This window comes from Haliotis asinina, chromosome 2 (genome assembly GCF_037392515.1).
Source record: "Haliotis asinina isolate JCU_RB_2024 chromosome 2, JCU_Hal_asi_v2, whole genome shotgun sequence".
Lineage (NCBI taxonomy): Eukaryota > Metazoa > Mollusca > Gastropoda > Lepetellida > Haliotidae > Haliotis > Haliotis asinina.
In genome coordinates, this window is record NC_090281.1 from 98118521 (window position 1) to 98140078 (window position 21558).

Genomic DNA, 21558 nt, shown 5'->3' on the forward strand with positions numbered 1-21558 from the left:
AGCTATACCTGTCACTCGAGTCCTTGGATGAATCCTTACATCTGCATGAACACCAGCTTGTAAAAACTGGCCACCAGAGATTTTTGAGAAATATCTGTACAAGCTCATAAACATCTCAGTGTTTGGCGAGAGAACTTGTCAGATCGAAAGAGGAAGCAAAACTCACAAACCCGGCGTTCAACAGGAGCATGATATTCGGTGACAGATTGGCCACTCTGCACATGAACAAAAACCACATCAAATTCAGCCCGCTCGTTTACATGGGAATGAGCATCCTCAACTTGTCCAAACACTTGATGTACAATTTCTTCTACAACAAGCTCAAGAAGCAGTACAGCAAAGTGCTGTACACAGACTCTGCTCATGGAAATTCACACTGAGCATGTGTAAAAGGACATGAAGATTTTTTATTATAATTAAACACATGCCCCTGTACGACACCAGCTTTACCCAAAGATCACCCATTGCATGACATTGCCAACAAAAAAGTGCTCAGCAAGATGAAGGACAAGATGCTTGAGACTCTAAGCGTACTCCATCAAGAACATTGCTGCCTACAAAATCAAAAAGGCAAAGGTGTGAAAAACCACGTGGAGAAATAGCACATCAACTCGCCAAATTCAAGGAAGACCTGTTCAAGAACTAAATGTTCAGACACTGAATGAACATGCTGAGAAGCAGCTGAAAAGGTGCTGACACCTTCCTGAATCTTGCCAAAGCCACGCGAGAGTCTCAGAAGAGAAAGCCAAAGCATGAAAAGCATTGCTTGAACAACAAGCCATCTGGTAAGTGTACTTACCGGCCTTGGTATATCCTGAGAAAAAAAATACAACATTTCGAAACTGAATTGCTGTCACCAAGCTGACTTCCTGTGACTCCCACACGACGGGGGGCCAAACCTGCAAGTGCACCCTGACAGTCGACATCACGAGCCACTACAAAGAAGCTGGACCACTGATGACCAAAGATTTGTATGAAGTTGCCAAAGTGTTGGAACACATCTACAAACACAGTCACAGTCACTTGACCTGGCCCGTCAAGGTGCAAGTTGATCATGGGCACAAGAGCGATGCCGCAGTTTGTTTGCCAAGCATGACGTCAGTGTGAGAGGAGGTGTAGCAGGAGCTCGCCACAGCCAAGCCATCAAGAGACTCGATCACACCCTAGCTGAGCGCCTGTTCTTGCATCAGCGCTCACGGGATTTAATCGATCCCGGAAACAGATACACGGAATGCGTGACACGCTTGCCACAAGCGGTGGATGGCATCAACCATGAAGTCACCACACTCCTGGGCAAGAGACCTGTCGAAGACACCAAACTGAAATCTGTCAAATCATCGTCGGTGTATCGTCAACATAAAATAGGAGAGAAACCATTACTAGGCCTTGTCAGTGCTAGGTACTTATACGAGCCGGGCGAATACTAGGACGACAGCAGGAAACGCGTCACCAATCTGATATGGTCCACGTATAACGTCAACCTGGTCAACATGAACCCAACTTGTACTACTTGAAAGATGGACCTCTGAGAGAATGGGTCAAAGAGGATTTGATGATTGTACCTCGCAACACAGTCCCACCGTGTGATGATCGTTCTCTTGTCGTTCAAGCTTACACTGTCTTGGTACATCAAAGTGTGCGATTCACCCTGTCACCGATTGTTTCTCTTTTCTCAAAGTCTAAAATTCTAACAAGCAAACAAAACCTTTTCCCAGACCAACCCTGTGTTCTCTTCGAAGTCTGTATCTCAAAGTATTCCACTGATATTACTCAAATTTTGCATGCAACTTGGTAAGTAGTATACATAATGCGGGCATGGGATAAGGGACTTCACAAGGGCCCACTTTAAAAAAAAGTAGTTTTTATTTTTAACTTGGTGAAAACATACCTAATTATCATTTATTCTCAGACTGGTGAATGTTCGCGTCTAGGTGCCGCTATTTTTGCAAATCTGGGGCTAAAGTCAATCAAGAATCAAGTAGAATACGGTGTGTTTTATTCGAGATAGAAAATCAAAATACCTCCTACCCTTTGTTAAATATGAATTTGAATCATGACAAAAATGTTTTGTATGACGTAACTTGACGATGTATAACTTACGGCACCAAGCGATTTTGAAAACAAGGTGTAAATCGCAAAGCAGGTGACAAGATTAAATGATTAAAAAGATTAAGAAACACTCACACCTCATGCGCCCGTCTGATTGGCTGAAATGTTGTGTCCAAGAGAGAACTGTGCACTGTTGTACAAATTTCGATTTAAAGTAATTAAATGTGAAAGTGGGGAGTTTTAACGACCGTGTTTCATTTATAACGATGCCAGTAAATGATCTATGCATCGTATACTCCCGAGAGTATATGTGATCTTTAAATACACATTGTATTGTAACCTTTGTTCTCGATTATTATCTGTTTGTAAATAACTGAAAATTACGTTTCTGGCGACATGTTCATATATGACTATGAATATAGTGGAAATTGTTTTATTCGTTGCCATGCTTTTCTACCTTTACAATTATCAGTCGATAGTGGGTGGATTTCTATATACACATAAGACCGGTGAAGGTCCCGGGGTAGAATAGGCCTTCAGCAACCCATGCTTGCCATAAAAGGCGACTATGCTTGTCGAAAGAGGCTACTAACGGGATCAGGTGGTCAGGCTCGTTGACTTGGTTGACACATGTCATCGGTTCCCAATTGCACAGATCGATGCTCATGTTGATCACAGGATTGTCTGGTCCAGAAACGATTATTTACAGACCGTCGCCATATAGCTGGAATACTGCTCAGTGCGGCGTAAAACTACACTCACTCACTCACTATGTATTCATGACACATGCATTCTTATATGACATACTAAATTGGTAGGTTTCATTATATGCATCTGTTAAACAATGTTGCAACTGAAGAGTCGTTTATGATTCAGCAGAGGTTCATAATATACGTTGAACAGTAGCTTCTTGTGGGGAATATATAACTATCTCCTTTAAGCAGTTGTGTTGATATTACTTGGAAATATGCATTTAGGTTTCAAGTGAGGGCTGCAATATCTTCTGCAACAACATAGATCGTGGTCTTTGTGACATACAATGAGACGTTTAGAGTGGAAGCGAGTCCTTCTTCCCTCTGTACGTCAGGACCACTGATTGTCTGAACATCAGGCATTTCACCGACGGATGTTCATGGTAGCCTGACCACTGCTGCTTCTATGTGACATCACCAATTACGAGTTCTCTGATCATAAATGACAGTCAAAGCAAAATGGAAATTTGAAACAGAGTGAACTTTACTATCTAGATTGTGAGGGTTTTATTAAAGCCCAGATTGTTGCAACTTATCAGGACACAGGTTTGCTGGCATAGTATACATGTTTGTGAATTTCGCGAAAGAGGAGTGAGTGAGTAAGTCTAGTTTTACGTCGCACTTAGCAATATTCCAGCTATATGGCGACGGTCTGTAAATAATCGAGTCTGGACCAGACAATCCAGTGATCAACAACATGAGCATCGATCTGCGTACTTGGGAACCGATGACATGTGTCAACCAAGTCAGCTAGTCTGACCACCCGATCCCGTTAGTCGCCTCTTACGACAAGCATAGTCACCTTTTATGGCAAGCATGGGTTGCTGAAGGCCTATTCTACCCCGGGACCTTCACGGGTCCGCGAAAGAGGAAATGTCTGTGTCCTGCATAACATGTTTGTCTTTCACACCGTTGTGACGTTCCACGCATCTGAAATACAACTCATGTATTGTAAAGAGGGTTGTGAATGAAAGATTTTCTATTATACCGTACATTGACATGAAGGTGTAACCACAGTTGTGACAGTTGTTTTTAAATATCCTATTCATGGTGGAACAACAGTTATAGAACCTTGTTAATCATGTGTTGTTCTGAAGTGTAAAACCTCTATCTATGTTATCTTTGGTCCGTGGTCGTGACCAGTAAAACCCGACAAATGACCTACAGGAAACACAAGGAAAATCCGTTAAGGAAAACCTCCCACATTTCGAAATGGTCGACAGTCATACAGCTTCCTGTTGCAGATTATGTGACAGTGAGACTTGTTACTGCCGGCTGGGCGTCATCTGTTGATATGGTCGTTCCACATTGTCAGGGGAGATGTGAGCTCAACACTAACTCTTCGTCGCTCTTATACTCTGGCATATTCATACAATGACGAAGTCATCGCCAAATTCTGTAACCGCATAGGTTTAGTCGATCCGTTTCTTCATTACAAGGTGACTCGGACTGGACAAGTCAGGACCAAGTGTTAACCAAATGTGGAACTTCAACGATCACACGAACATTCTGCTGACTGTGAAACCCGCACCACTTTCCTAGCGATGAAGGTGTTTTCGGGTGTTCGATTCTGTTGCTCCCAGTAATTATGTTCTATATACACTGAGTAATTATCAAGCAGTGATAGGCAGCTGCGATTATTTTTTGATGCATCGAATTGTTACTATGACACTCTTTAAACACTGACAGTGACCCTTGTTAAGGAAAGTCTGATACGGCCCTGTCTACTGGTAAATTTTTGTTGTGATCAGCACTCTTTCTGACCTCGTGAGGTTGACCTTGGTCATGTTATCTCATAGAGATGGTCTAGGAAATACTCGCCCACCGTTTACGTTACACGAATACCCGCTGAAGATATAAGCAGTTTGCGATTAGCACAAGGTGACACAACCTTGATCTAGAACAGTTTAGTAGGTTTGAAACGACATCAGATATGATGTCGAAATTGGTATGACTATTTATGGTTGATTTACTCTTTAACCGTCAGGTCATGATCTAACTATATATTACTCAAAGCAGTTTAATGAAGACCGGTTTGTTTGATATGATGATTATTTTACAACTGAGTCATAATCAACTTACATCGAGTCTCCTATGTGTACAAATCTTCGAAACAAATCCATCACATAGTTTTGCTGCGACTGTCGCTTGGTTGCTGCTTTTATCGATGTTTGAAATGAACGAAAGTAGAAGTAGCAAAGATCGGTGCACACAAGCAGCCATTCAGTGGTTCGTGTGACTGAATGCACTGTGCATACACTACATACTCTACCAACGAAGGTCTGTGTGTACCCGAGAAGTATTATATTGAAAGCACACAACCTGCATATCGAAACTGAAACAATCTCACAAAAGTAGACGAACAAAAATTAATGACGGTAACAAGCCCTAGAGGACACCTACCCGAAATAACGGCTGTCCTCAGGCGCGATGTTGCTGTGACACCTTGTTTTTCCGAGAAAGACGCAGTCCACCCCTTTGTGTGACTCGACGGGTGGTTAGCTGACCGTGTATTACGTCACGTGAGGTCGTTACGTCATTTCCTGCCTAATGAAATGCAGTATATGTAATAAATTGAATGCAGCCGCCACACAACATTAATTATGATTTGATTTACTTCCATTCAATACTTAAACGTAACCTGATAACTGGAAATGTCTCTCACAATAACATTAAAGACGTTGTGAATCCATAGAACTTTCCCCTTGTTCGACAAGGAAGTAAATCACTATTTATATACACACAAACCCGGTAGCAAACCAAGTCAGGATTGATATCATTTTTCTGGGAAATGGGGCGTAGACCAGTGCTTAAAAGGAGATGTTTTAATATGAAGCAGTACAATGTATGTGAGCATCTGATAAATGGGATATATTCATTCGTTTATAGATAAATTTGTAAACGGAGTTTCCAGGTATTTTACAGTTTTACGGAAGATTTACAAATCATGTCCATAAATTCCTACTGAAATATAATTGTTATTAATGTTCTCCTATTTTACTGTCATAACCGTTTGCAGTTTGCGATTACTATTTTGTTTTTTGTTGGGTTGTTTGTCGCTTGATCAAATGGGAGGATTTTATGTCATCATCGATTGTTCTGTGCATAATTTCCTTACCGCAGCAAACAACGATACCAACACAATCATGCTTCACAAGAAGGTACATGCTTACTATCGGGGGTATCATTAATCAGACTGTAACTTTGAGCAGGATATATAACCTGAAAAGGTACGTCGTAAATAATGATTGTTGTTATTGAAATGTACCAACAATTATCTAATAATATACTTGTTATAAACATTGGATCTTAACAACGATAAACTAGACAGGTTATCAGCGAAGACAACAGTTTGAAAATGTCCACAAGGCTGTGTGCAGTAACGTTAAAGGTGGGCCAAGGGAAGTAACTCCTAAATGCTTTTTGAAAACATTAAACTGTGAAGGGACGACGATCAAGGATCAAATCCCAATAAAAAATATTACAAACTATTAGTGGGACCATTCTAAATATTCTCTGCTTTTATATATTATTGAGTAGTTTAACACATGCAAGGTGCTTAGTGTATAGTCTATATCCTAAACAGTACATTTTCGTTTCAGGTCTTTGAAGGGCATTTAGAAGTGAAATACATAAGAATGAAGATTTTTATGGATATCAGCTACTTTATTTAAGGATTGACTGTGTATTTCTTTCGTTGCATTGAAGTATGAAACTAAAAACCAATGTGCAAACTTTTGTAACAGTTTGCACATTGGTTTTTAGTTTCATACTTCAATGCAACGAAAGAATACAAAGTCAATCCTTATAATTAAATTCAGCGACGAATACTATACCTTGTCAACAATATTTTCTTTAAACATAATCAAATTCATCGAAACAGATATCTTTGTTACCACCGATTAACATTTTCGGTGTAAGAATTCGGTAATGGCGTGACATGACTCAGGTGACTCATTTACATAAAACGACACGCCTGCCAAACCATTAGCCAGTCAGCATAGAGCACCCCCAAACAGCTGTCAATCAACCAAGCTAACATCGGTCGGCGAATCAGAGTGGAACAACTCAACGTGACGCGTCCCGGTATCGGCAAAGTTTCAAGTTCAAACGTTTGAATTACTACCTGCGAACTGAAAGAGACAGTTTGAAAAGTGAGAAATGGAAATGAAACCCGATGATATGACGTTAGTTGAACTGAGATTGTAGTATTTGCGCAAGTAGAAAGAGGCTGTGATGTGACTGGGATTGCGATGCCATGAACTGATGTTCCAACGTGCGCATGCTCTTGTCGAGGCGTTGTATCGTTATGAACGTTCACGGATAATTTTGAGTTGTTTGTTTATGTTAACCACAATGTATCACTTCAGTGTTTACCCAAAGTTCATTAAGGTACGCAGGTGCAAGGGAATTCCCTCGCTGTGTAAAGGTATTCCCCGACATTCCTCAGGTCCGAAAGTAGTCCGGTTCGGGGGGCGTGGCTTATTTTTTTCAGATTCATTGGGAAATGAAATCAAAAGAAATGTTCCCAGTTAACCAATCAGATTGCCAGAATTTTAATGAACACAATAAAAATTTAATTATTATGAGAACACAACGTTTCGGAGTTAATGCTTACTCATTCATCAGGTGAATGAGAATGGGGTACAGAGCTATATTTATATGTACAGGTAAACAAAGTAACAAGTGAAATGAATTAACAAAAGCTGGAAGCCAGTATAAACAAGCACTGATGGGAAGCCGACAGTTATGATAACAACGTTGGAAGCCAATGGTAAGATTATCTTTACATAACACAGATAGGGGATAAGGACGATGTACATGATTGGGGATTAAGGATGGAAGCCAGTGGTGATGACATCACACATGATTGGATGAGGGTTAAGGATGATGTACGTCATAGGGAAGATGATAAGGATGTACACGGGTAGACTGGCTATATATTGTGTAAACGCTAATGAATTCCATAGAGGGAATGTACATAGATAGATAGGATTAATTTATCAACAAGTCCCAGGCACTTGGTAGGTACACTCCTTGGTCACGGTTGATTGCTGGTTTCTGTCTCCGGATCTCGATGGCCTCTTGTAGTTTCCTTTGGCGCCAGTTGTTGTTGCTAGATAGTATCCTGGTGTCCTCCCTTCGAATTGAATATCCATCGAGTTGATATCCATAAAAATCTTCATTCTTATACATTTTCGTTACATGAAAAAATGGGTGAAAGCCTCCAATGTTGTCCTGGATCAGTTTATCGAATTATTGTTTAATACTGATTTGATACTGTTTCCTTAACATTGTCCCCGAGTTTGTGAGATTTACGAACGGGAAAATGCCTGTGGTCTTTTCTAAAACAACGTGCCTCGCAAAATGAACGCACTAACGGTTTTAGTAAAGAGGATAAACGTAGGGGAGATTTCTTGTTGCACGTGTTTTACATTACACAGACAAACACGTACATGAGTGGACTCCAATCGCTCGGCACGAATACCTGTATTAAAGGTCGCGAGTTTGGGGAATTGGCTCGCTTGGCAAGTGGTATGACTATACCAACCCACACACAACACAACACCTGAGTGAAACAAACCGGGAGTTTAATACCCGCAGTCACAGGTTGATTTGTTACACAATCATTCGATAATAGTATGGGTAGAGCTATCTGTCAGCTTTCAAAGAATATAAACATCAAACACAGATTCTTTTTACACACTATATTATTAGCGACACACATTCAAACGTACACAACGTAATGTCATCGTTAAATGCTCTATCCATCAAGCCAGAGGGCGTTTTTACAACCTGCATAGTACATATTTACAAAACAGCATAGTATGCACAACGTAATACAATAGATAACATTTACTAGACAGCCACCCCCTGATTTGTGACTGTCATCCGTATTATATACCTATTCCAGCTATCGCGGATAATCGCGTTTACAGATAAAACTTACGATAATGCTATTATCGTGAACCTTTGATTATGTCATTTAGGAGGACCAAGGCATCGATGGCCAGTCGTGAGTATGCCACGAGGGCATGCGTGGTACGCGCGTGATTTGACCAGGGTGAACTACAAACGGCCATAGAGACAGATACATGCATTGCACTTGGTTCTGTTAGTTTAAGAAATTCTGGTGACGGATTAAGTCTGAGACTGGTTATCATTGTGACCCTTGACAGGTTTAACATTGCAGAATTTGCTCAGTTGGTCTGTAAATTTCCAGTTTTCAATAACACACACCGTTATAACATATTGGTAAAATTTCGTCCAGTTTTCCCGTTTTAATACCTGTAATTATTATAGGCCATATACTACAGTCTGCAACACAGTGGTCTACCTTCGTACCGTGATGTAGGCGCTGTAGGGTGTCCGTGACAGTGTACGGACACAGTACAACTACCAAACCTACAGTAAACATGTCAGTTTTCAACATGATCCAACTGATTCTGCATCTGTGTCCACTGGTGTGTACTGACTCCTCTCCTTTTACATAGGTTTAGGAAAAGTACGACGCTCTCTCATACACTATTACTACATGTGCATCTGAACTGTTTTGCAAAACAAATTAGCATCGTGACCCATTCTGATAATATAACGAATGCGCGTCATCAAAAGTATTTTGTTAACTAAAACCGTGTTTGTTTTGGTACATTTGACCGGAAACATATTGCGATATGTTCACTACTGGCAGGTGTTTGCCTCAGAAATAATATATAATAATATATATTAATATTCATGCTTTTACTTGACTTTGAAAGATGTGTCATAAATTGTATTGGTGTCCAATTCGTCCATTGGTTCCACATGTTCATAAAATGTGCTAGGGTGACTCTTGAATATATTCATTTTTTGTTTTGTCTTTTTTGTTTGGGTTCTTTCGCTTTTGGGAAAGGGTGTTCAAAGAATATGGACATTTTTCACAGAAATAGTCCTCGCGATGAATAAGAAAGATACCTCGTTTAGCACTTTCAAGTTTACTAAACCGGAGTTGTCTGCCCCTTTTTATCTATCAGTTCTTTACCGAAACATGTCTTTCCTGGTAATTTAACGCCGACATTATATAAATAAGGTGTACCAAGGGAATACCACCACCGTCAGCCGGAACGTGTTGACATTCAGCGACAACATTCAGCTAGGGCTCTGTCAACGAAGCATTGATGATCAGCATGTACTATGCTACCGTAGCGAAATACAGGACTGTCGTCAACCGAGCAGTCATCGTGAACAGCAGGCTAATGCTTAGTCTCTGAATATAAATTTATTATGATTTTGACAGTAATAAAAAAGACCACATAAATTCAATAGGATCCCAAGAAGATCAGAGATTCAGAACCTGAGGAAATCTTGTCTTGGTTCAGTTATGGTTTCAGCACTGCAGCGGGTTATAATGTGGTTGGGGGACTGTGAGACAGACAAAGGCAGTACCCTAGCTGGACCTACATGTGTTTGTTCATCTCACTTGAGACGGGGTTTACTCCTCCAAGTAGGTATTGATTATGAACGACCCCACATTGCACAAACGTTCCATGTAGAGACAGTGACAATATTCTATAGACTATGTAAACAGGATTAGTCAGAGTAGTTTAGTTTTACGCCACACTGAGCAATATTCCAGTTATATGTCGGTTAAGTCAGAGTAACAGTACATATACATGTACTAATACAAATGTGTATGGTGGCATAAGGCAATATAGAGATCTTCCACATTTGTTTGAAGTTGAGTATATCATTGAAAATTATTACTATATATGTAAACCCGATGCTTAATTGTTCTAGAGTGGTAAAGCTTTGAAAATGACTAATTTGAGAGGACATGAAATAAATAAGTAGTTACAAGCAAAGAAAGGTAACTCATGCAGCACAATAACGTTTTTCTAATATGGAGTTACTTCCCTTTGATTGTCAATCGACAGTTCTTGCGTTTAAACCGCATTGTTTGGTTTAGTGACAGGACACATCAAACAGTATTCGTATAAAGTCAGATATTTTTTGCGTAGTTCTCATCACGATCATATATATATATTCAACAAGCAACAAAAATATGCATTGTGGAAAAAAAACAAAACCCATAGATGCATCACAGACGCAAAGACTCCACGTTCTCACAAATTTCGTAAAGTGGTACTCACGTTCTGGAACTTTATGAAAAAAAACCCGTAGAAATATGATAACATGTCCTGGAAATACTGTCTGGTTACAACGGGTTAAAAAGTGTCTTTTTACAAAATGTACCGAAACATGTATTGTGACTGAGAATGAGGAAATATATAGGTGGTTATATTGTACAGACATTAGGCGCTGCTCATCTTCCCGATATTGCACGTGCTACAGAGGCTGTCGGGAGACTACTGATCATGAGTATTATATATTAAATGTAAAGTTGCACGTGACGTCAGAAGCAGGAGTATTCATTATTACCGGGTGAAAAAGAAAGTTAGGAAGTTTCAAAACTATTTGATAAATTGAATAAATGGATTCACAAGTGATCCAGTGGTCTGAGCAGTCCAATTCCCAGTGTGGAGTTGTCCCCCTTTAAGTCGCCACCGGATCCCCTATACGTGTGTTCAGATGGAATATTTCTGTCACTAAAGATCTGTAACTAGGTATACTTGAAAAGGATGCTTTAGTTAGTTATTGTTGCAGTAATCTAGTTTTCAAATTTGATATGAAGACATCGTATGAAACTGGATAATGGTAATATTTGCTGGTGTTTTACGTAAAAACGCAACTTTTAAAGGTCAGCAGCAAAATCTGATGATATGTAATTGTTAAAAAGTAACTCTTAATGCGTTCTTGTCACGCCGGGTTCCACTCTCCGCGTGAATGTGATGTAGGAAGACCATTTCGGGTGTCCACCACAGTGATGTTGATGATATATACCCGAATGCGGCGTTAAACACCTGACAATATGCCAGCCTTGGTGAGCCAAAACAAGTGGTTTGTTTTACATGTGACATATCCATATCTGACTTCATCGCCTCGCGGAGAGCAGACTGTCGGTGTCCCGATCCACGGTAGAATGGTACTTGTTGTTTCCCTGTCTGACGCTTAGCATGAAGGGGAGATAACACAAGGACTGGTCGGCTTTAAGTCAGCTGACAGAGGTAAGACTGCGGTGTAGTATCTGACTGGATTACCACTATCAAATCGGCAGTTGTCCAGACAGCTACAGGAACTCACACGCACGCACGCACGCACGTACGCACGCACGCACGCACGAGAGAGACAGGCACATACACATGCACCCACGTACGCACACTCACAGACTCGCACACCACAGCCCGATTCCCACTTTATGTGAGCTTCACAAAACATGAAACACGTTCAAGCCAGCTATCCTTTAAACGCCTGCTTCTTCGGGTGTTAGTGTCTGGACGCCAAAAGAAATGACTCCACATGATGATTGCCAGTGCAGCGAGACCCACCATGGGTGTAGTCCCTACAGAATGTCTATCAACTTGGCAACAACCGGAAGAGACAATCTATTAGTGTAGATATACTGTCAGGGAGATAGTACGGAGAAAGATTTTAAAAACTCATCTTGATCGTTGATCAAAGGTGTAGTGCGGGCAGGACATCGGTCTTAACATTGTACTTGCCATGAGACTGATTTTATATCATAGAATAATGTTAAAACTGATTAGGCTTAGATTAAATGATTTTTTAAACGTGAGTTTATTTTTTGGTGAAGATATGCTAAACTGGAAATAATATGTCTGAGTGTATTTGGTTCAGTTTTGAAGAGGGATGGAGCCACGAGGCGGGGAGATATTTATGATTATGTATGTTGTTATCCCAACTGGGCAAATATTTAAGTGAGTGTTTCCTTTAGTATGATATGATGTCTTTGCTAAAAAGATAAGAAGACGAGGTATGAAATAAACGATCTGGAGTGCTGGTGTGCATTTGATTTGTTCAAGTTCAAGATAGGAATATTTCATTTTATACTTGATAAGAATCGATATCATTTTATTTAGCCGTATGTGATATATTTTATCTGAATTCTGACTAACACCTCAGTGCTGATTTAAACACTTTCTGTTACCTTCAGTTATCTCGTGGACCACCAATGCTTCCTCTTGACTGTGACAGAGGGATCCTGATTAACACTTCAGAATTTATTTAAACACTTTCTGTTACCTTCTGTTTTCTTGCTGAGTAACCACTTCAGTACTTCCTGTCAACTCGTGACTGAGGGGGTCATATTAAACCTCAGAGTCTATCGACGTTTGCTAGAAACAATAGTTGTTACACCTACCGCAGTAATAAAATATGACATTAAGACCAGATACTAATAATTCGAGATAGATGTGATGTCGAGATAGGACCTGTTCCACTGCCTGTTGGTGGATAACTAGAAAGAGGTGATACACTGTGTCGACGATGGACATGGAGAAGTCAAGTAGAGGTAGGGGTCACTGTGTACTTGAGGCATATTGAACAATTGAGTCCATTGTCCACAGCAAGGTGAGAAGATGAAAATTTGCGGACAAAGCAACATTCACTCACTCCGAGAACTTGTTGGATTCTCGTCAGGCTACGCCCAATGTGTGAAATATTGAAATTGCAATATCTTCGATATGCTACTGACTGTTTTAGTTAACGAGTATTGTTTCTTAGACAAGTATGTGACACTTATCTGTCGACATGTTAACGCTATTTGGACGAAAACACATTGTTGACTGTAGCGAATGAAAGCGAGAAAATGCATTTTAAACAAACAAAGTTGAAACTTGGATCGCTCATGTAACACAAGTTTGCCCAAGTAGTTTCACCCGTCAGGGTTGTAATCAGGGTAATGAAGAGGACAAACTCAAGATTTCGCTTGTTCAGCATTCTGTGTACAAGAACATCTCATCATCTTGCTTACGTCACAGACCCTTGTATGTCTAAAACTAATAAGACCCTCTTGATAAAACTGGGGGTCTCCTCCCTGTTGTGTCTGAAGAAAACACATAACCCAGCAACCATAACCAACGCTTTCAAGTGTTTGCAAACCACTCCACCAGAATATTTCATTAGAAGCCGCAAGTGTTCCAAACTTCAAAACAGTACTAAAACAGTGGTGGCGTACTTCTTGTCAGTATCTGTCCATCAGATACAAATATACCTGTAACACGTCAGTTCCCACTTTGATCTGTACGCTACATCGGCTAAGACACGACCAGGCCGTGGGTACTTGCAGATCAGTGCTGATTACAATCAGTCTTCATTACACCTGGGAACACCTGGGAAGAGACGGCCTTTGATGTCGGCTGTATTACGACTCTGTGTGTTTATCCCAGTAAAGTTTCTGAGTTCATAACCCAATAAGTCATAGATAGGCTGTCCCCGTTGTCGGAGCGGGTTGGACACTGTAGAAGCTCCGTGTCCTCGCGTTTGGAGGACTTGTGGTAGAACTTGTTCTTATCTGGTTATATTAGTTAGAGAAACTTTCATCACGTTTCACTATAATTTCACTATAAACATGTATGTTGGTGTAATCATATGCTCTTTGCTATTTTGGTGCATCAGTTCAACATGTCGTGTTGAGAGCAGCGGTCACGCCAGTAGCTGAAATTTAGTGCGTTGATTAGTATCCTTGGTGTGTGAGTGTTCAAGCATTTCAACAACCCTATAAATATTTACAGCCTTCTTAACACGTCTCCATCCACACTGGGGTGACACGTTATGAAGGAGCCGACATATGTCAGTAAATCCCACTCACTCACTCACTCACTCACTCACTCACTCACTCACTCAGTGAGCTGTGGTAAACACCGTGAGCTCAATCAGAACTGGATATCCCTGCGATCTGTCACGTGCACGTTACGCAACCTGTCGGGGTGATGCGGGAATACGATAGGAACCTCACAAACCCTGGTCGTGTGGCTTGCTTCGATCTCTTAGCCAAAATCGATCACATCAGACGTGGCTCATGCTATCAGTCATTGGTTTGCCTGTCCAGACTCGGTGGTTTACAGGACGTCATTGTATGTAACATACTATCATGTACGGCATAATCAACAAACTAACTGACCCATACCTGTCACCACTTGCGCAAAACAGGAAATAGCACAGTATTTAACAGAGGATTTCCAGAACCGAACAGTATTTAACAGAGGATTTCCAGAACCGAACAGTATTTAACAGAGGATTTCCAGAACCGAACAGTATTTAACAGAGGATTTCCAGAACCAAACAGTATTTAACAGAGGATTTCCAGAACCAAACTACTACCTCACTAATCGTTCATAGCAGCTCAGTTCGTTAGTCGGACGTCTACAAGGCTACATGTGTATACACCAGCAAACGCATGACAGCAATACGACAATAAATGTGTGCTGTGGAACCTGAGGACCTCGAATATCGACACTTCGAGACAAGATAATGGACCTGTCGGGTATGTCTTAACGTCATCTGAAACGACACATCGCGATACTGGATATCGAGTTAATGCGTTTTGTTGATTAATTACCCACTGCATGTACATCACAATTTCACGTAATATTTTGTTACGGTTAATAATTTGCCGTAACAAAAGGTCTAAGAAATCCCCTCAGAACCAGCAAAATATAACACTGACAAGTCGAAAATATTCACTATTGTGTATTAAGCAGACAAGGGCAAGATACAAAGATTCACAATGGAGGTTTCTAGTACAATACAGCAGAATCAAATCCTAAGTAATGGGTCACAATTATAATATCAACTCCCCAAAGTCTTTGTTTAAGAGTGAGAAACAGTTCTACTCAATGTTACACGGCGAGTGGTAAGTCTTGAATGTATGTCGATGTTGACATCAGACGAAGAGGCAGACAGTTGTAGATAGGCCGAATGATGACACAACTCCAATATAACTCTGACGGAAAGTTCGTGTGTGTGCCTTTACATACACAGTCGCTGATCCTTGAGCATTCCATCGAAGTATGGAACCTTCGAGATCGGTCGCGTGTTTACCAACAGTCAAAACACACACCCAACAGAAGAAACCCTAAAGGGAGGCAACACTAAAGCGCTTAAAAGGCGTACCGCTAAAATACTCTAAAATATATCACTGCGATGTGTGACCTATAATAACTATCACTCAGTACTCTAGACATTGTGACTCAATAATAACTATCACTTAATCAATAACAATACAAATTACAGAAAATACACTCTCGTAACAATATATATCACACTTATACATTCAGTTTTCCATGTCGCAGTCAGACGTACCTGTTTTTTTCACTGAGTCATCCTTTATCTTCCATTCAACCTGATCGATAAAAAGAACATTAAGTGAAACATTTTCAAAAGCAACATTTTACTCAATATTATGATCATAAGATTATTTTTCGGTGAATGATACATGAATACCATATTTTCACCATTTTCAGCCATTGCCAGGGACCTAATTCGCTTTTCTAATTGAAGTCGCTAAATCTGCACCTCTTATCGAATCAATCACACACCAGGACGTTAAACCAGTTGTTTTAAACACGTAAAGCCGCGCTTCCTTTCAAAAACATGTTCAGATGGCCACACTACTTTGAGGATCAGTAAGAGGATTAACTTTCAAATCACGTGAGAATTCACAACGTCTCGCGATAGAGTGAAGATCACCTTTTGTCGCGGGTGTCTTTATCGACAAAGGTATTTACGGGTGGACATTATTCCTCTGAGAAGAGGGGATTAAGTTGAGTATTTCTTTTTATCTTTTATCTGTATGAAACAGATATTTGATGATCCTAGCTGACAGATAACTTGTCAATACATACTCGAAACCGTGCTTAGATTTATGCGTAACTGTGGAGGGCAGATTTGCTAAACAAAGAAAATATCTTGATATATCTGATACTCTAAGAACATTATAGGAAAGAGCATGTGTCATGTAAATGATCCCTGGAGATAGAGATTCCATTCTGGCCTCAATACATATATTCACATTAGCAACCAAGATATAATATCGGAACAAATTTCGTGGAATAAAAGTGGGTCATTGTCCGACTTCGAGTGATACGTGAGTCGCGTGAATTCTGCAGTTAGACACCTTAATTCCACAGATTTACAGCCGCAAACAGTTTCCCTAAGTGCTAGTGTACAAAAGCGCATGCGTCACCATGATAACCTGGGCCCTATCCTCAAAGCGACCTCAGCGCTACAATGATCGTAACTCCCATACTTAATATAGACTTACGTCTGTCGTAGCGCTACAGTCGCTTTCAGGAACAGGCCATTCACATTCGTAGATTTGGTTCCGTTGCGAAGCATTTCTCCCGAGTCACGGATAATTTTCTCCTGATTTATAAGGCGTTCAATTAGCTACCTGAAATGTCAGTTCGAAATGTGAATTACAAAATATATGCTTCTCCGGTCACAACACACTCAAACAGCTCAATATATTCGAAAGGTTAACGCTTAATCTCTGACTAAGTATTATATATATATGATACTAAGGACCAAACCATTTAAAATGAAAAGGAGCCAGGGAACCTGACTTCGTTAATTTAGTGCTTATACGGAGTCCGCGGCTGTAGGGAAAATAATATGGTTCGGGGACTGTGAAACTGTGAGATGTTAGTGAGTTTAGACTTTTAGGCTTAAATACATACAATATAATTGAGAATCAGTGGCGATTTTCTATAAACATCATTAATCTAATGTGCTTGACATCTCAACCTTGTGATGTTGAACGAGCCGTCAGTTATGCTAAGCGAACGGGAAGAACGACACATAATCCCTGTAGCCTATCTTCCCGGTCGTGTGCGGTGCATCAAATTGTGAGACAGACAACAGTAAATATTTTAAATTTCAATAAAGAAAACACAGCACATAGGTGTCGTTATCGCGGCAGGAACTGCCACTCCCAAATCAATGCAGGGGCGGCGGACAGGAGTGTGGGTTAACGCACGTACAATCGCTGCTCTATCGTCAGATTTGTTCAAATGATTATTTTGTTGTAGAAAATAAACACGTGCACAAAACTGTCGTTAGCTGTGGTATTACAAACACACGTTAGGTATGGTTTGGATACGAGCTGACACTGCATGCTAGGCTGTTGGTGTTTTCCGCCAGGTCCGACGATTCTACCCAAATGCTTCCGTGTGGTTCCTCATGTGTCAAGGTCATACGTAGTGTGACAGAATGTACTTTGTGGAATATCACTTTGTTTGAGATAGACGCGTCTTTTCAGGTTTTGTAGTCTTCCATGGCGTTACATGCTGATTCGCAGACTTTCATGGCGCTACATGCTGTTTTATTATGGATGACTGGCTGTTTAACTCCTCTCTCTGCAGATCGCTAGACAGAATGACCAGGGAGGATCTGCTGATCGATGTCCACAACCCATAGTTGTGGTCCCAGGAATTTCAGTATCATATACACGTGTTTTTCTCACATACAAAGCCAGTAAAGGGAGGTAATACTATTATCAGGCCGAACCGAGATGGATAATCGACAATCGTGAGATTTACCGGAACATGTACCTTGGAGACTATACAGAGGATGATCTGCTTGTAGTGTCATGGGGTCTTTCCTTCCTCATCAGTCACTGGCTCGCTCGCTCGCACACAGCTTCAGGTACCACCGTCGTTTAGCTCAAAGTTTCACATCTGGGTGGAAAGTCATAGGCAAAATGATACCGTCCAGCACTCGACTGTATGAGAGATGGTATTGGGTAGTTTACATGCATGTCAGAGCGAGAACCACGATCAGGATCAATGTCTCCACTAGGATCTGTTCTGACCCTTACACTAACCACGAGAGCTAACATTGGTGCAGGGTTATGGGGGAAACAACAACAAAACCAACACGCAAAAACCAATAAATATGTCATGGGAACATCAGATTAAAGTAGGTCAGTAAAGTAGGTCACGCCGCAGCATGCACAACAATTGAAACATCATTTTGATATATTGATATTAAAATATTATTGATAATATGTTTTTAACTTAACCAACACAGATGGTGAAACGTTCGCTTCATATGATAAAGATCCAAGTTCGAATCTGCACTCGAAGAGAACTAATGATTAATCATCAGTCATTCATGCAATCTGTTTACCAGTGGGAAAACTCCGGGAAAACTCCGGTAAATTCCCATAAATTCTCTCGTACTTGGAGTCTTCTCTCATTTTTGGAACATTTACAGTGTATAGATTTGACTTGGGGGTAAATGAACTGTATTTGCCTTCTAAGTGTGTTGTCGGCCGAACAACACAAATATATCACCCTCACATCATAATGTCGTTTAAGAGAGACCCCCTAACAATCAATTATACAAATATTGCAGTTCAAATCCACTCGCGACAGACTGGATGGAGAGTAAAGATTCTTTGTTTGGAAGATGCTAAGTGCAAATGCATGACTCCCCCGCGCTGAATGTTTCCACACTCCTCTGTCAAATTTGGGGAGAAAAATGTCAAAATCTGGCGTCAGAGAAACAGTGTTTTATCGACGCACTAACAAGATGTTGTTTCACCGCTCACAACTTCCGTCATGTTGTCAATCAAGGGGGTGTGGTGGGGAGGGGGAGCTCTGTCTTGGGGGTGGCCCTCTAATGTCAGCGTTGAAGATGATATGGGCCACTCGTGGGTGGCGTGAACAAAGTTATTTGTAAGGCCCTCCAGAAAACACGTTCTGTTTGGTAGCAATAGATGTGGGAACCTTTTTGCATTGGTACAGATAAATAATTCTCACATCTGAAGAAGCATTTTGTATTGTTTCATTTGGAAAAAGAGACGTATTTTCACGTTTGAATTGTAAAAAGTGACACGTCTTGGAAAAGTAGTAAAGCATCATTGTAATGGCCCAGCAGTGGTACTTAAGATGAGTGGGTGAATATTATTTTACACCGCAGTTATGTACTGGTGACATGTAAATCTTGGAACATTGGTCACACAGATCTTATCGTCCTCCAGAATCCCAACACGTGCAGTTGTGTATCAGCTTACTGCGTGGAATGAAATGTTTCTTTCGAATCAGTGTTCTGCGTTATGTAATCACAATCGCACGGTCTTTGTGAAAGTTTTGAGAAACGTTCTTCATATCCCAGGATAAACTGTGGATCAAACACAGATCAGACCTGAACGGGGCGGTCAGGTCGTCAGCATGGGTTCCCCTCACTGCTAATATGACTGGAGCTACTTGTAGTTACCCTGGTGGGCTCCACAGGAGAAATGGTCCTCCAACATTTCATTTATGTAGGGAGTCGAACAAGAGCCTTCTGTCAGATTAGTGACTGTTGCAATCACTACACTAACTTCGGTTTAAAATCATACTCATGCAATACGTCTGTATTGACAACAATCGGAACAAATATCAGATTCAAACAAACATCCACAGGTCCCAGGCCAAAGAGACGCAAACCCAGATATAGGTCCGGCCATAGCCGGATCTAGGGACATCCGACTAGCATGGCCTGGCTATCTGTTGGTCCAGGTGTCTCACCGACACCATAGCCATGTCTGTAGGCGCACACTACCTCCATGTCGTGGACTGTTATCCTTAAGGCTGGTCGTCATGACATAACTCCAAAACCGGAAACCCACAATCAGTGACGTCTCTAAAATCATTTCATTGTCATTTGTTTCTGCCAAAACTGTTTTAAGACTCATACACCAAATGAATATCTGGAGATCATCGGTATTATGGCATTAGATACCAGTACAACATGATACTGAATGTTCATAATTACTGTCGGCTCCCAGGGTCGCTATACTTCAGTCTTATCTTTATTCCCATTCCATTCCATCCCATGTTGGTATTGGCCACATGCACAAGAAATAGGTGACCTTGTGGGTTGGGTGGCCAACCTCGCTGAACGCTTTGTTATTGCACGCACGCGCGCTCACACACGCACACACAAAAAAGACAAATGCACACGATCACGCACACGCGTGCGAGCGACTGAACCCGCCAAACATGGTTCAGCATAGCGGCGCTAGTCTATTCTGGTCACAGATCACCTATACACATCTGTGAATGCCAACCCATTTGTCCACTGGACAGTGTGAAAACACACATGCCTGTAATCCCCTTTGAGTCAGAACAAACCAACTCAACTCCTGACAAGACCTTTTATGACTTCCGTACTATATATACCTTCCTAAATCCCATTTACACGCTTATATTAAACCGGAAACATATATATCCGCCAGCCTGGCCAACGCTCTATGGGGGGCCATATCTCTCCAGCCACTTGGCATTTTCATATTTACGTGAGGATGTGCGGAATGTGGAGTTCGGCGATGTGGAGAGTACACAGAACGCCTGTCTGATCACTATGTGGATACAGTGCTGTGAACTCCACGCACCTCCGGAAGCCAAGCTACGAGAACACCATGTGCTCAAGTCTTGTTGCATGTCGACCGCTGTGATGAAGGGCTGGAATACTCACATATTGAACTGGATAGTCTCTCAGGTTTTTAAGTCCCCGTGTGCACGTGAGAAAATTAGACAAACCACTCTGTGAAGGTTGTATGTATAACAATAAATCTTAGGATTGGTAACTGGCGTAGTCATTCGGTATAAGGCGAGGTATACCTTGTCAAACCTTGCTTAACCAAACTCCCCTAAACCTGAATACACAGAATAATGTAGGCTATCCCCTTATTCAAGACGATGCGGATAAGTTTCAAGTTAATAACACCCCAAATGAACGAATGATATCGTACAGTAGCCATGTCTGTTGTCTAAAGGAGCAACAGAAATTCCCGACACCTGGACTTTCGAAACTTGAGGCATCCACTGCTAATACTAGACAAAGGTCTGTCTCATGGTCTGAGAAGACCCAC

The 21558-nt window shown here is 41.0% G+C and overlaps 1 protein-coding gene across 2 annotated transcripts in view; it reads right to left on the minus strand.

Annotated features, from left to right (window-relative positions):
• LOC137274667 (sterile alpha motif domain-containing protein 9-like) overlaps positions 1-5318 on the minus strand; it is a 45797-nt gene extending 40479 nt beyond the window's left edge. The window contains exon 1 of one of the 2 annotated variants that reach the window (XM_067807995.1): positions 5205-5318. The gene's annotated coding sequence lies outside the window, so the exon portion shown is untranslated. The remainder of the gene's footprint in view (positions 1-5204) is intronic. The other variant, XM_067807996.1, reaches the window with a different exon arrangement.
• Positions 5319-21558: the final 16240 nt, after the last annotated feature.